The sequence below is a fragment of the Sylvia atricapilla genome, chromosome 8 (assembly GCF_009819655.1).
Source record: "Sylvia atricapilla isolate bSylAtr1 chromosome 8, bSylAtr1.pri, whole genome shotgun sequence".
Taxonomy (NCBI): Eukaryota; Metazoa; Chordata; class Aves; order Passeriformes; family Sylviidae; genus Sylvia; species Sylvia atricapilla.
The window spans coordinates 28,520,279-28,537,385 of NC_089147.1; positions in this window are offsets into that span (position 1 = coordinate 28,520,279).

Here is a 17,107-nt window from a genome sequence, read left to right on the forward strand (position 1 = left end):
CTGAAGGCCCCACATGTGAACAGGCTGTTTGAATATCATCAGCAAAGGTGGTGCTGCTGCCTGGGTATTTGCAGATTGGCCTGAAGAATTCTCTCAGTGCAGACTGAGGGACTGCATACAGATTGCTCTGCTCAAGCCTCAGGTGTGCTCAGTGGTGGACAACCAGCCAAAACCTGTGTGTGAACAAACACCAGCCCTCCTCCCCTTCCTGTTTTACACCAAATAAAAGTCTGCCGTTGCTAAAAGGAGATTGTGGGGAACTTTGGTCTTGCTGCTGCTTATTACAAGCAGCTCGAAGCCCAGCCTGGAATTGGACCAACACAGGGCACAAGGTAGTAAGTCTCCTACCTGTTTCACACGTTCAAAATAAAGGCACTGCAGTGTTCAGAGGAGAAGAGTTCCTGTTTGCCATCCCATACAGATTCACACTGCTTTTCATTCCTTTACCTTTTCTCACAATAGATAAACACAAATGAAGCGAAAGCTTCTCTAATGAAATTCAACGTCTTGTGACAAGGATGAGAAGTTCCAGGTTGCAGACATTTCTGTACCCACTGACAGCTGTGCTGTGATGATTATTATTAATAACTGCTCCAAGTATGCTTGAAGTAGCACACGAGCACCGAGCAGGCAGCCCAAAGACATTATTTATTCCTTGGCTCACGTTAGATTTATTGTATTAAGGCTTGTTTTGTAATTAATCTGCAGCTCCTGAAAACTCTACCACCTTTCTAATGTGGAGAGAATGTGGCTCCTATGAACTAGGTGTGAAGGTTATGAAGTGTGTAATGAGAGCCAATGTTTAAAAGCACAGCAACAAGCCCCCTCTTCACCACAAGCCTTTCACAAGGGGGAGTTTACAAATCCATGGATCTTTGTAAAAGGACACAAGACCCAGTTTTTATTGCATGTCACCTGCCATAGTTGGAAAGAGCCAGGGATGTGTCTGGACAGATAAACCACTCAGATGAAAATAAGGAAAAACAGGACCTTCCTGGTTTCCATTAACAGAGAACAGTGCTGCTTCACCAAAACCACCCCACCATGGGAGACAAAAAACATTTCTCCAGATTTGATTGAAAAAAAGACGAAGAGAAAAGCTCAAACTTGCTGAAAAGAGAGAAACCTTTAAAGAGGGGGTTGTCAGGACTGTGCTCTGATCCTCTCTTTTGATATAGGTGGACTGTGAGATTTGTATCAGGAGTCTACAGAATCTGAGTCCATCAAACACCTCAGCTCTTGCCCAGAATCCATCTGGATGGGTTGCTGCAGAGGGATGGTTTTCTTTCACACCTTTCCCTCTGCATTTCAACAGTTTGGGTTTACTGAAAGATCAGCTATGTGAATGTCTGGAGTTCTAGGTAAAGTTCCTTCATTGTCCAGGGAAAGAGAATCTCAAGATAAAGACAGTGGGAGTGAAGACATCTTCTTCACTGTGAGGAGGAAATGAAGGGAGGATCCAGTCTCACTGACTTTTAGGATGTGGGAGCACCATTTTCCATTATTCCAGCTCCTCTTTCTCATCCTCTATACCTGAATCTCAGTGTGCAACAAATGCAAAAAAGTCCTTTAGGATGACCAAGATCACTAACACCTTCTCAGAAATCACAAGTTTACAGGTCAGTATCTAGGAACATCATCACTGTATTTATGTGTGGCTTGTTAGAATGCTCAGATAAAAATATCTACAGTTCCATAAGTTCATGTTTGGTTTTGCACACCTTAGCCTTTCACATAGATAACGCAAACTCAAGCAAGACTATACCATGAAATACTAGATTATAATATGATTTTCAGTTGTGAGACTGTAACTACAAAGTGATTTCTACTACATTGGATTCTTCAAAACCATCCTGAAGAAAGGCAGAATTTCACAGATCATTATTTCTAATTCTTGTCTCTTCTAAAAGGTAATAATTATAAGAAAATCCGTTGAGATATTTTTGATACATAAACCAGCTAAAAGCAGTTTCCTCACATGATTAAGACAGCAGCAGCCCCCAGTCATGTCCAGGGGTAACCTGGTGACACAGACAGGAGGGAGACAGCCAAAACTGAGTCTCTAACAGCTCACTGAATGCACGGGAGCTGTGCATCCCTGCGTTGGCAAATTAGCTGCCTCAGAGTTTCCCAGGGAGCTCGAAAGATTCATATGACAAGTATGCTCCCATCTGGTGAAAAAATTCCCTTCCAAAGGAGAGGAGAATCATGCTGTACTGACCAAAGTGCCTCGCCAGTAAGATTTTGAAATAACAACACACAATTTTCTCCAGCTGAGAAGAAAACTGCTTGGGAAAAGCTTCTAGTCACAGATTGGAAAACCTCTGCAGGCTCACCCCAGAATTCATGAAAAAGCAATTCATGTGACCCAAAAAAATCATACCCACCTATTAGCAAAATCCATATGTAATTGAACTACCAGGCTGCATAAACAGCAGGCTTCTCTTTTCTCAAATCCATCCAAATCCAGATCTTTTTCACAGAATAATATAAAAAGAATTTCTCCTAAGAATAAATTAAAAAAAAATTCTTCTTTTTTTTCTTGGCTCGACAAAAAATAGTTCACCTCAAACAAGTCAAGTTTGTTCAAGCATATGGAGACAAACTTTTATAAATTTTAAGCAAACTTATCAAATAAAAGTGACAGGATGTGATAAATATTTTTTCATTATTTATAACAAACTGATTAAGGTATATCTGGAATCTGTATTATCTTTATTTTATTCCAGATGATATCCAATGTAGATAATTTCCATCAATAAGGTTTTTTAATGCCAGAGACATTCATTACATGCTGGCTCCTATAATCTGTTGGGAAATTACTCCTTCTGAGCTAATTAATTGGAAAGCTTACAGTGATAACATAATTGAAGCAGTGCATATGAAATAAATAGTCTGATCAACATCAATCCTTGATCAATAACCTATTACTACATCATCTATACCAACACTTAACCTGCAACTGGCATCATTCTGCAGGATGGAGAACAAGACAAAAATACTGGCAAAAGCATCCCAACTATTTTAATGACATGCACAGCAGTGATTCTCCTGGGTAAGTCTAAATGACATCAGCAGCCACCTAGGAGCTTCCTCCTAGACATCCACATTTCCACCACCCTAGCTGCACTACAAAGAGATTTTGGAAATACAACTTCAGTGTTGGGGAACCAGATAGGTCAGAGATGTAAATATTGGTCCCACCAAGTTTTCACTCTCTTGCAGAAAGATCAAAAAGTTCTGATTGTAACCAAGAAGCTCAACTCATCACTTTAGCTTGGAGATGCCTTACCTGCCTCTCCAACAACAACAAAATGAACAAACAGATGTAGAATAAAATACAATACCCCATTACACATAATATGCTTTATCCTTTAATTTTAGCCCAAAATATATGAGCAGGAGATGCTAACAATTTTTAATTTTAAGGACAGGAAGAACTGTGGCAACCACCTCATCAGATCTGCTGGAGGAGAGTGTGTGGAACGTTCCCGAGTAATTCCGATACCAAAAGGAATAAAACGTGGCTGAACTAAAAGCACTTCTCTTCAAAGCAAATTCTTATTTAAAGACTGTGAGTAGTGATCAACAAATCACTTTCCTCAATAAATTACTGTAGCAGTTAATTAAAATGTGTCCCTTATGTTCAGTTTTCTTTGGCATCCAACATGTAGAGAGCAGACTTTGTTTTATCTTGCGTTACAAGCAGGCAAAGTTTGTAAGGTCTGGCAGCTCTTTTTCCCTACAAAAATGGATAGAAACTGGAGAGAGGCACCTTTCTGGTACACTGCCTGATGCTTCCACACCACAAAAAACAAGGCACAGACATTGCTTCTACTCCAACTTCTGCCAGTGGCTGGTGCCTGGAAGGTTTTTGTGCTGAAGCTACCACATGTGTCACAACTTGCTCTTCAATCACAGCCACCACCTGCCCTGGCTGGGGTGCTCTAGTCCAGGAGTCCCAACACGTGCCGCCATCACACCTTCATTCTGTGCTGCAGAGAGATCTTTCTATAGTAAATACCAAAGCTCTCTCATTTTCTTCAGTTTTCCCTCCACACTGCACATGCACTTGCTGGAATATGCCTTGTTATTGTCTCCTTGCTACTCTGAACAGGCTCCCAAAAGGGTAAAGCTTTCAAAAGATCAGTGGGAAGCAGAGCAAAATTGGTTTTCAACAGCCCAGCTTCTCCTATGGACTCGTTTTTCCTCCTGCCTGCCCTCAAGTTACACAGACCCCCTCACACTGCACAAAGGGCAAAAGTTGTCTCTGCCCAGCTGTGTGTGTGTTGGGGCAAATCACATTAGAGCTATTTAGTACAGGGAAATTCTATATTTATAACATAACAGTGGCAACTTAAGTGCTCCAAGGTCCCTGGGCTCACACATCTATCTTATGGAATTACTTGTCATCGAGGTGTCAAAGCCAGGAGCATCAGGATGACAGTTTGTTAAAACGGGCAAGCTAAAAGATTCTGCTAAGCTAACACTTGAATAACTTATGAACCACTCATTTTAATATTTGATTTAAGTTGTAGGGAGTTGATTGCATCTGGAACTGCAGGGCCTGACAATAAACAAAGGAGTCATTCGCAGGGCAGAAGCTTTAAACCTTCTGCTTTAAACCAAACTTGCAGAATCATGGCAGGCTGTCTCTTGTTCTGAACCTGTTTCTCCTACAGCTCCTTTGAACACACTGGTCCTGGGCACCTCCTACACAGGAACAGTTGGAATATGTGACAGCTCTGTGACCCAGACATGCTTTTGGTTTGTACCATTGCTTTGTTTACAAAAAAAAAAAGTTCATCCCCTACTCTCAGCCCTCAACTTCTTGCCACTATCTCTCTGACATCTACTGCTGAACTGGGGGACCTCAGTTTTGCTGGCAGAGCTGTTTGGAAGAGCCCTTCTTGTTTCAGTCAGAAGATTGGCTGGGTTAGCCAAATGGAGCAGGTCTGACAAGCCTGTGGGGCTGGGAGAGGGTGGCTGAGATAGCTCACACCATGGGTGGATGGTTTTACCAATGCTTGGGCTCCTTCCCATCAGACACTGTGCAAGCAGCCAGTAAAACACAGCTGTGGCACAAACAGGCAAGAACTAAGGGCAATTATCCACACAGCTCTTAACAACACACACTCCGTGAGATTCCAAAAGAGTGCACTCCAGAGCAGTTAGGAATACCAAAAGGCATTTTAAGAGGCAGAAGCCAGAATGACTCACATTAAGAAAAAAAAGGGATGCAGCAATAGTCTCTCCCCTGCCATTTATGTCCTTGCAGCCAGACTTGATCCAGCCTTTAGCTGGGTGATGATAACACTTATTTGTGGGTTCCCATGGAGAAGCCAGCCTTTTTCCATTTCTTCCCAGGCTCGGTTTGCCCTTCTGTCCTCTCACCCTGACCACAGTCTCTGTCAGGCTGCTGGCTGAGTGTTCCTGACCTGCCCCAGGCTTCTCCCCCAGCCACCAGAAGCTGTTCATTGTGGAAGAGCAATCTCCTCCTTTCTGAGACCCCAGTGAGCCAAAAGTGCAGAAGCTGAAGAAGGAAAACAGGCAAATATTTTCAAAGGGATGTAGCTCAGTGCAATTACAGTGCAGGGAAGTCAAAAAGTCCCTACCCATCATATGAACAAGAGATACAAACCACATCCAAGTTCTTAATATCCCCAGTGAGCAATTCCAGGCACCTGTGCATTGGTTTATGGCAGCACGGACAGGAACTAAAAGGTATTTAGGAAGCTCCTATCAGAAACATGGTATTTTCATCCAAAGGCCTCAGGCTCTGTTATGAATTTTTAAATATATTAACAAATAAGATGATCTTCCCTATTTAGAGAGAAGCAGAAGGAAACAGAGATCACAATAGTGTGTAGATAAGAACACAAAGAAGAACAAATGAAATTATGGTAAAAAAAGCTGTGATGAGGAAGGATACAGAGATACAGAGAAAATGCCATAGTGTTCAACTTCCAGGTCTCAAAAATGCCTGAGAATAACAGCTCCATGAGTCAAAAATATCATCATAAACTTCTTGAAGCACTTACCTTTGCTTATTCCTGCCTTTTATAATTTAAAACACACTGTATATGAAAACCTGTCATCCCAAATTTCATTTCATGGTACAACATAATGAATCAAAATTAAGTATTTCAGAGCAAAAAAGGAAGAAATCATAGAAATGAGAAAGCTGTAGTTAAGTCAGTTAACATTCCAAATAATTGGTTTGAAAAATTCTTTGAAAGCAGCCAGCTCTTGACAGTTGGGGTTTTTTTTAAACACAGCAAGATTTTTCTAAACAAAAAACTACTCTATTTTTTTTTTTTTTGACTGCTTGACTTCAAGTAAAGCTCATTTTAAGCACATTAGGTTGCAATTAGACCTAATAACTTTTGGAAAGCATGGAAAAATACCTACACCACTGAACTCTGAGGGAAACAGATTTACCTTAGACCAGTGAATTAATATGCTTCAATAAGTCCATTCTTGTTTGTGAGGAAGTGGCTGATATTTCCTGCAATCAGACCTTTAGTAAATAGAATGCAGGCAAAAGATTTTCCTTCGCAGTGTAGATTTCTAAGGAACATTTTTCACTGTCATGATGCAAAAATTCATGGCCAAATGTCATGGCCAACGTTCCAGGATGGGTTCAGTTGTGGGACTCTTATTTGGTCATTTGACTGTGGCTGCAGGTGCTCTACTTGAACAGCAGCACATCAAGATCTCTGAGATCTGACAATGTTTGCATGTACAACCAAAAATCTGTAGGCAAACTGGCCAACAGCACAGCCCCATCTTCCATTCCTGGAAAATTCCTGGAACATTCCTGGCTGGGATCTTCCCAGAACTGATAAAGCATGGGGCAGACTATTTTTTTGTTTCCCCAAAATGCATTTCACCCCAAACATGCCATGTTCAGCATAAGATGACAACACCCTTGAAGATATTGTTTTGCACAGAAGAATTTGTGACTCATCAAGAAGAAAGGTGAGCTCTGCTGAATGTATAATGCCAATTTTGACAGGAAATCTATGTTTCTTGTAAGAGGCAGAGTATCAAATTAGCAAAGACAGCACAGTTCCAGAAAACTGCAGCTCAGCAGCTAACTTATGCAAGTGATGAACTTGGCATAAGTGACCTGAAAATTCCACCTCCTGAGAAACCCTCAAATCTGTAATAAAACCAGGGTGATTAGCATTCCTGACTCTCCCTGACTGCACATCACTGGTGGAGGGCTGTGCAGGGGCAGATCCACCTGGATGTGGAGCCAGCTGGGGTGGCACAGCAAAACAAGGTGTTCCAAATGCCCATGCACATCCTGACCTCTATTTTTACATGGCAGCAATCAGCAAGGATAGCAGTGCTGTGGCTTTGCCTCCACCTTCACAATACAGCTGAAAAAATGACAAATGATGGGGAATTTCCACAGCTCCTTCTGTCTGTGTAACCACCACAAAGGAAGGATGCTGGCAGCTCAGTGCTGGTACCCAGCCAGCAGGTGCTTTACCTCAGACCCCAGAGATGGTTTCAGGAGCTACAGAAATACAGCTACACAAATGACAGCCTTTCCCTTCCAGCCTGCAGCCTCTGAACAGAGCAACTTACCTTTTTTAAGTACTAATGAAGTGCTCTGCTCATCTAATGAAAGCAAGTTTTTCTACTGAGTGAGCTGGGGCCTTGGCAAGCCAATTAGTGCAAAATTCTGCAACCCCTACCAATGCTATTTAGTGCTGTTCTAGAAAGTGCTCACTGACTGAGAGCTTTCTGGTGAGCTGGCAGAAACCAAATTGCCAAAAATAATTTTCCCCCCAAGGGCACAATTCACTTTGATACATTTTCTATTTTGAAATATATAACAAGTGTTTCAGAACTGCCACTGATTCTTAATGTGCTGGGCTGTTATTAAAGAACCGGCCTCAGATTTCAGCTTGACATTCCTTGTTTAGAAATCATTTGCCTTGAAATGCACAAAAGTGTATTATTTAAGTGAATAACACTGTAACAGAATACAAGTGTATACATACAGTATATATTAACCTCAAGATATTTTAAAACTCTGAAGCAGAAAGATGTAAGGCACAACAACAAGAATTGCAGGATTTTTCAGGTTCCAGAAAGAAATAAAATACTGAGTTTTAGGATGGCTCACAGATGATGTGGCAGCAGCAGCCCTCTTGTTAGAGGGTAGAAATGAGCCCAGACACAGACTTCTTGTTTATCACAGCATGGAAAGGGTCCTGGTTCATTCCTCTTCACAGCTCAGCCACCCTGACCCCAACCATTCCCTGACTCTGGCTGCAGCAGCTCCTGCTGGAGGTTTCCCTTGCAGCCTCTGACTGCAGCTTTTCCCCAGCCAGACTGTGACTGCAGGTTCCAACAACAGCCTCTGACTGCACACCCACACTGACCTCACAGCAGTGATTCTCTCTCCTCAGGAGCCTTCTCCTCCATGCCGATGCTCCATGATTCTCCTCAGCAGCCAACCCACTCCCTTTTATCACACTTCTCTTTACTGGATACAGCTGTCACTCATCAGGACAAGGCTGCACTGGGTAACTAACCCAGCTGTTACTGACCAGGGGCCAGGGCACCTCTATTCCCTTCTCCTACAGATGTGATGGATTTCATGCAGTAGAAGTTATCCCTGCTTTCAACCATTAACATAAATGAACAAGCACAGACCAGGGAAACAAACCCAAGGGACCTTCAAGAGGACTGTGGGCAGCCCTAGGGAGCAGTGTCCCATCACAGTGCCTCCCCAGCTCTAAATCCTGCCATGCTCCACTGCCCTGAGGCTTTCATGCCCCTTAAGTCAGAGATTTGTGTGCTGCCATCTGCATTTCATCCTCAGCTCTCCATTTCCCAAAGGTCTCATGGCTGCTATAGTTGGAATTGACCTGGGCTATGATTCAGCCTGTGGTGATGGTATCTCTGAGGAAGAGTTTTCACACAGGGGTTCTCCTCTGTTACAATAATTCCCAAATTCTAAATTTCCTCATGCCACAGCTGCTCAAGAGCGGTGAGTTACGATGTTTGGAGGCTGAGGAAGGAAATGATCAGTCAATCCAGCAGGCTCCAGTCTCCCCCCTGGGATGCAGGAGAACTCGAGAGCATTTAAGAGACTGCAAAAGTTGCTCAGTTTGTGCCCAAGCAAACCTGAATGTGGCGTTGATCAGTAGTTTACAGTCACCCAGGCCCGGCCCTACTCTATTTACTGTGAAGGTGTTTCTGTTTCCCAAACACCTCTCCAGGTATTTGTGACCCACACTATGGTATAACTATGACTGGAAGGCAATTAAGATAGCAGCTAACCCCAGCATTCCTGAAAGTTCAGTGATTAAATACACAGCATGTTCTTTCTCACTTGTGCTTCATGTGCTTTTTGCAGCTCAGCTGCACAAAGGACAAAATCCTAACAAACTTTGGCTTGTGTTTCCCAGGTAACAAACACCTGCCTGAACTTCAATGTTCAGGCCTAGAACAAAGCAGTCGTTAGGCTGTACTTATTTATGGAAGATTTTCCTAGGTGCCAGAGAATGCCTTCTCCTTCCTCTGAGTTTTTCCACTGTGTAACTTGATGAATAATCTTTTATGAGGGTTTTGAAATATTAAGCACTGACAAAAAAGAAGGTTTAATGGGGGAAAAAATCAAATTAGAGCCCCCTCTTTTTAATGAGCCAAGTCTATGGCTGTTTCTCAGAGTTTTCCACAGAGAAAGAACTGAGTTCTTGGGTGAGGTGAGAAGCAACCAGAAGCGTCAGCAAAAAGAACACGCTTTCTCCTAGCCGCCACTTCAGTCTAATTCTGTGCTAGAAAATCTTACATTTCTTGGTATTATCAGTTAGCAAAAGAACCTAAGTAGACTATCAGTTAATGCTATGGGATTGCTAACATTACCTCTCTATGCCAACATGAGAAAAGTCTCCCAATTCCAAAATGCTTATACAGCCAAGTACACAGAAATATTTAAGAATAATGAAACCCTAGAGATTTCTGGCATTAGAACATCATCTACAAGTCAGATACTGTATCATCTTCAATAAAAAGAAGAAGAATCAATCCCAGCAATGCCCAATTCACCAATCAGGTGATAGATTCATCCTTTTCACTCATCCTCTCCTGCAGACTTCCTTTACATCATGATCAGCCTTATGTGTATTTAAATAAAAGTTTGAGCCCTTTAAATGTTAGTGACGGAAATTTTTCTAAAGGTCAGCATCCCCTCTGAGTGTACTGCACAGCTATGGACAAAATACACAGGTAATATCACAAACTGAAATAAAATAACATGATTACAAACCATGTGTCAGCTACTACTGAGCAGTCCACCCTTTGCTCTACTTTTCATTAGTAATTTGTACTCTACCATTTAGGAAAAAAATTAAAAATCCTAGAAGACCTCACTGGAAGCTGGTGCCTAGCATAAACCCTATAATCTGGAATTACCTGGCCAGACCATCCTGCCAGAATGTCCTGCCCAGTGTGGAAATGTGGAAAAGGCACTTGCTGTTGATCCACACAGCCAAGTACAGGGCGGAGTGAAGCTGCTCTGAGCTACAGTGGGAAGTTGTTCTGAAGACCAGAGCACGGCTGGGATGGAAGCACAGATCTGCACAGCCTGCCTGCCAGCAATCAGAGCCCGTCAATAAACCGATACCCTGCCTGACTCAGCCCTCCCCGTTCTCCGTACTTTGTATTCCCTGCATCGCCTCGCTGCTTGAGCTGCTCAGGCACAGAGTTAACAAAACTCGAGCAGGAGTTCCTGCAGCTCTGTCTCTGCGAAGGGAAGGAAGGAGGAAGCAGAATGCAGAACGCACAGATAATGCCGTTGCCTTACCATGGGCCTTTCTCAAAGCTATTGATTTTCTGTCACAGCTTTTTACTGAAATCACAGCATGGCCTTCTTGGCTGACGGAGATGCATTTTTGTGTACACATGCTCCCTGGTGTCTCTAAATTATCACATTATCCTCACATGCCAATTCTCAGCATCCCTGTCACCACTAGAAGCTGACACACAGGTTTCTTTTACAAAAACATAAAGCTGCAATAAATTCCAGTCTAGCTTAAACTGAACCCATTGCTGCTGATTCTTATTCATAGTACCATATTCCCAGCATCAAAATTCTCCCTCTCCTTGTTTGTCTCTTGTTGAGGGAAAACGCTGTTTACTGAGAAGCTGTGCTGAAGCTCTAATTAAACACATGTTGCACTGAGCAAAAAGCACACCAGCAAATAGGCATGTTTTAAGCCTATTTTTAAATCATATTGCATTCAAGACATGCTCCCTCTGTTGTGCAGGCCCACACAGTCACTCAGGGCTCACTGCCTGCTTCAACTGCTGGCTGGTTCCCAAATTTTCCCTCCCTCCTGTCTTATTCTCTGCCCATAGAGACAACAAGAGAGCTATTTCCACCATCAAGAGAGGCTCCTTGCTGAGTCAAAAGAATGAGCCCTAGTTAGAGGAAAATACTCTCAGACACAGGTGTGCAAGCAACATCATAATTACAGCCAGAATAGATGGCCTGCAAATTGCCTGGAATTTGTAATTAACAGCGCTCTCTAATGAAGACCACTCCGTGTGCCATTACCACCTAATAATGCTCCATAGCTGCATGAACAAAGCTTTATTTCATGGAGAAAATGAGGATCAAATATTCACAGAAGTATTCTACCCTAGAGTGCAAGATCCTCAAGTCAGGGATTGTGGGTTATTTAAATATCAATCAAAGTGAATTTGTTCTTAAATACTAGTTTACCACTGAGATACAAGCCAAGCTAAAGGGAGCTGCATCATGGAAATCTTTTCTGGAAGCTGGTGAGATGCATCTGCAGGTCCTGAGGGAACTGGCAGAGGATGTGGCTAAGCTACAATCCGTCCTATTTGAGAAGTCATGGCAGTTCCGTGAAGTTCCCACTGACTAGGAAAGGGGAAATGTAACCCCCATTTTTAAAAATGAAAACCTGGAGAACTGCAGGTTGGTCTGGCTCACCTTGGTGCCCAACAGGATCATGCTAAGGTATGCAGGGACATACCTGGTGACAGCCACCATGGCTTCACTAAAGGCACTACCTGACAAATCTGATGGCTAACTGTGACAGAGTTACAGTGTGAGTGGATAAGAAAAAAGCAATTGATGGCCTCTACTTGGGCTTGTGCAAACTGTCTTGTTTGATGTCTTTGTGTCTAAACCAGTTACATTGCTGAGACAAAAGGATTCAATCCGGAAGATTTGGCGAGCAGGGAATAGTTTCACACAAAGCGACTTTGCAGCTGGAAATGCTAAGGATATGAGTGTGGGGAAAACTAGTATTTGCTAAGATGAACCAAGCCTGAGAGATCCTGTGTCCCCATGATCCTGTGTCCTTGTGTCCCTCTGTCTCCCGGTGTTACTGGTGAGGCAATGAAATAAATCTGTTCTTTGTACTGCAGCTTGGTGCTTGCCCTGTTGCCTCTATCTGTCAATTCACACAGCCCTGGATTTGGTGTGTGGATAAGGAATCGGCTGGGTGGTCACACCCCAAGAGCTGTGGTCAGTGACTCAAAATCCAAGAGGAGAGCAGTGATCAATCCCTTCCCCAGGGACTGGCACTGGGCCCAGCACTGATATCTTTGTTGGTGACACTGATGGTGGCATCAGTGCACCCTCAGCAGGTTTGCTGGTGACCAAAGCTGTGTCCTGTGGTGTGGTGGACACACTGGAGGGGGAGAGATGCCATCCAGAAGGACCTGGAGAGGCTTCAGAACTGGGTCCGTGTGAAACTGTTACTCCTGAAGACAGGAAAGTTCTTCAGCAAGTTCCTGCTTTCCTTAACTCAGCTTGGACTCGATTTGAAGCTTAACTGAATCTATGAACTATGGCAGAAAGGACAAGAGGCCTGCTAGCAGCAGCTAGTAGATGTTTTTTCTCAGAGTTTATAAGTCACTTTGCAGAAAGCAAAGCACTTTTAGATTCTGCTGGTGCCAGAGAATCACCATTAATGCCAGTTTTTAATGTACCTGGGGTTAATAGAATTGAGGAAATTCCAGCATAAGGATATTACATATTTGCTCATTTCCAATTTAAATGTTACTCTGATGAGGTCAGGGCATAATTGTACAAGGACACAAAGAATAACGATAAAAACTTGCCCACATTTCTTAGGGAAGAATGATAGCAGGGATTAGCGTTTGCATCACACTTAGTGTCAAAGCATCCCGGGCACTTCCCAAAGCACATCACTTTCCCACAGTGGTCACTCAGCACTCCTGGAGGTCAGCAGCAGCACCTCTGCATCCTGCACCTGCCCTTCCTCCCCCTGCACTGGCAGAGCCAGTGGGTCACACGGAGTGCAATATTGCACATTCATGGGGCAAGAAAATCCAGCAGGCTCTGAGAGCTCCTGGGGCTACCTGGCTTTCTCCGAGCCTCCTGCAGGATTGACTTCCTGCCCTCTGTCCCCTTTGGCAGTACCCCAATACCCCACTGGAGCAACTCCAGTCAGCCGGGGCAGAGAATGCCTGCCATAATCAGCTTTGCACTGCTCATTGTGAGAGAAGACAAAATATGACACAGATGGAGGAGAGAAAACCTGGCTTATCCGTGCTGATTTTGGTGTTTTTTTGACAATTCATGCCAATCCAAACCTTAGCCAAAACAGTTTTAAATAGCAGCACAAAGTTTAAAGGAAAATGCAGTGTCTGGCCATACCGAGTGATTAGTTTTGTCAGGACAAAACCTCCTATAGCTGACTTAACGACTTGGCAAAAGCACCGTAAATACAGGCAACGCTGAATCTGCCCATTCCCAGCTTGTCTAGCTCCTCCACAACCAACAAACCACAAAAGTAATTACAGACAGTTAAAATGCAAGGAGCAGGAGGCCATTTCCTAAAAGGCACAATTACTGTGCCCCTAGAGGCTGGGTTTAAGTCTACACCCTGAATTAATTTCCATTCATTTCCATCTGAAATTCGTTTGGCTTTACCAAGATGTAAGTTTGAGATGTTTCCAATTTATCTGAGACTTCATCATGAAGGAACTTGAAGTACACACTTCAGTGACATGTTTAAGTCCCTCGTTCCCGTGACATTTGGCAATAGCCAGCTTTCTGTGAGGCAGGCTTCTGAACAGCCCAAAATAAAGACCTTGTTTTCAGCATCTTAATTTAGAGTTTTTACTATCAGTGAGTATTCCTTTGTCTCAAAAAATAAACTATTTATTTGCAGAGACATGTTGATAATCCTATGTATCAGTTGGCTGCAGGGCCCAAAGATGCTCCTATGAACATCTAATCTTGTTTGCTGTATAAAAATGATATGAATTTCACCACAAGGGCTTGCACTCCTCAGAACTTTTCTTGGTTTTTTGAATAGAAGCACACAAACACATTCAGCACAGAAACTAGCTTGAATCCAGCTACACACAAATACTGCAACAACAACAGAGGGAAACAAATGAACTGTTACAGCCCTTTCACATTGCCCATGCAGTGGAAGAAGCGTTGAGCTCGTGGGAATGCTCTTGCTCTCAGAAGAGAGCAAGAAGAGTTGATAATAATCAAAAAATTATCCAAAAAATTGTCCCTGTGCTACTCAACACCCTGAAAGGTGCTCATTGATAGGTGTTCACACCTTTTAACCCTGGACATTCTCAGTTTGATACCTCCATGTACAGTTACTGAAAAGAGAGGCAGGTTCCCAAAATGGATTCTCTGTATCACCTTCCAAACCTCTCCTTTTCCTTCAGGACACCCAGGTTCTTAAGAACTACTCTAAGAAGACCCCTTATTGTTTTATTTTCTGGCTCTTGGGCAGAATATGTATTGTTCTTTCACAGTAGGTAATTTATTCAGAGGCATTTTCCAAGTCAGAGGAGCTACTGCCAGCCCCAGCTGAGCTTCTTGGTAAATTTGCCCTGTGCAGAACAGCAAACACAGAGAGGACAAGGCAGACGAGGAAATCACACTCTGGGGCTACACAAACTCCTCAGCCTCCCTAGAACAAAAGGAGTCTAAACTCAGGGGCAGGGAGCCTTGTATAAATCTGGAAACAGCTGGTTCCTGTGTGTACTGTATTTCCATCTGCATTTTTCCTAAGGCCACAGAGGAGCCAAGGCTGATGCTTGAAACCCTCTTGGCTGATGGTTTGGAGAAGGCCAGACCATTTCTGCCACTTGCTGACAGCAGCAGGGCTGAACAGGGAGCAACCACAGCTGTGCACACAGGAATGGCCACGGGATGCACCAGCTGCAGATCCTGATGGACTGTCTGCAGAAATAACCAGGGCTGCTCTCAGGAATCACTGCCAGAGCTACACACCTTCACACCTAACCTGCTTTGGGGCCAGACAGCATCACAGATCACAACCAAGGTCAGCAATGCTTTGATATTTTCCCGTTTCAAAGTTTCCTCTTCCAAAGTTCCCATTTCAAAGTTTCCCGTAAGCAAAGTTTCTGTCAGACCTGTTCTTTCCAGACATTCTCAAGACACAAACAGAAATCAAAAATGTCCCATTGCTGTTTAAGCCCTCCTGGTTAAATCCTGCCAGGGGATATCTGCACATTTCACTAAAAAGCCCCACTAAAGCAGAGTAGATTATGTCAAACACACGTATGACCCTGTTTCTGTCCTGTCTTTATGCACCCTCACCAGACATACCAAGCACCTGTTTGAGAAGCTTGTGCTTTGCAGAACAGTTACAAAGAGCATTACCAAAAAAAAGCAGCTTCCATTATTCACAAAAGCCTACATAACTTACCAGGCCAGTATTTCAGTCACTCAGCGCTCTTTTCTGCCAGGAATATACAAGTTAATGTGACCTTTTAAAGCATCTGCCCTTAAGATGCCTCCAAGCTATGACGGGATCACAAAATTTGAAATCTGCTGAGGCAGATGAAACATTTCCTATTAGAATGACCTGAAAAATACAGGGTGTGATCATGTATTCCCTCGAAATTCTCATTCAGTGTTTTTTTCCCTGCTCTGCTGATTTGCAGACCCTTAAGCATTTCCCTTTGGATCCCCCAATGTCAGCATAATAATAATAATATTCTTGCCTTTCTTAATTACCTTTCTCAGGTCTCTTAGCAGCAGCTAATAGACCAACAGGGATCCATAGAGAATAATCTGCAAATGATGAGTTAATAACTTCATAAGGACAGGCCCTCAAGTGATTGTCCTTCAAAGAAGGACACACTTTAATAACAGTGCATGTATTATATAGAAATTTCCTGTTCTTCTATCTTTGCATAACAGAAATAACAACTGCAACCTTTGCAGTCCTTCGACACTACATTTGTTTAAGCTGTCACAAAACCTGCCCGGAGCACACTGGGGCAGTCAGGGTCAGCAGAATGGTGAATCCCAGGCTCAGGAATTACAGTATGCAAAACAGACTGGATGTTAATGCTTATTTTTATGTGGCTCCCCCCACGAGGAGGGTTACAAAATGCTCCATGCAGAGCCAATCATTCACAGTTCAAGCACTGAGGGCTGGCACTGAGGGAAACCTCATTTCAAAAGGAAAGTAATATAGATTTTAGTACTGGAAGTTTTAATGGTAATGCACACTAGAGAGAACTAGCACTTAGAAAAATGCACTAATGATACTGTCTTTTCAATAGAGACATCAGAGCAGTGATTTCTATGGTGCTTTTGATCCTCGATTCTGAAGGTGAAATTTTCTGTTCAGGAGCTGATGTATAAGTTTTTATGAGGCTCTCATTAACCTTAGCCTGAGACTTTCAGTGGCACACACACTTTTGCTGGACACCGTGCAGAGGTACATTTGAGGAACATGAAGCCTATTGGAAAACAACAAGCTTCCAAACCAACAATCTCACTCAGGAGTTTTTTACCTGAACTCTCTTTAGATGACTCACAACTATTCCCAAGCCCCAGGGAACACTCACCTGGAATTTCATGTCAAGGATGCTGCAGACATACAACTCTGGTTTGTAAAATCAAGCCAAGGCAATAAATTTGGTCAACAGGCAAAATCCAGGGTGGTTTTCTCGACAGCACTGGGACACTGACCTGTGAGAAAGGAGAGGGGGAAAAAAAATTTAAGACCACTTCTTAAGATTGTGCAGAGAAACAGATTCTCAGGTGTTAATCCTCAGCAGCAGGTGCCCA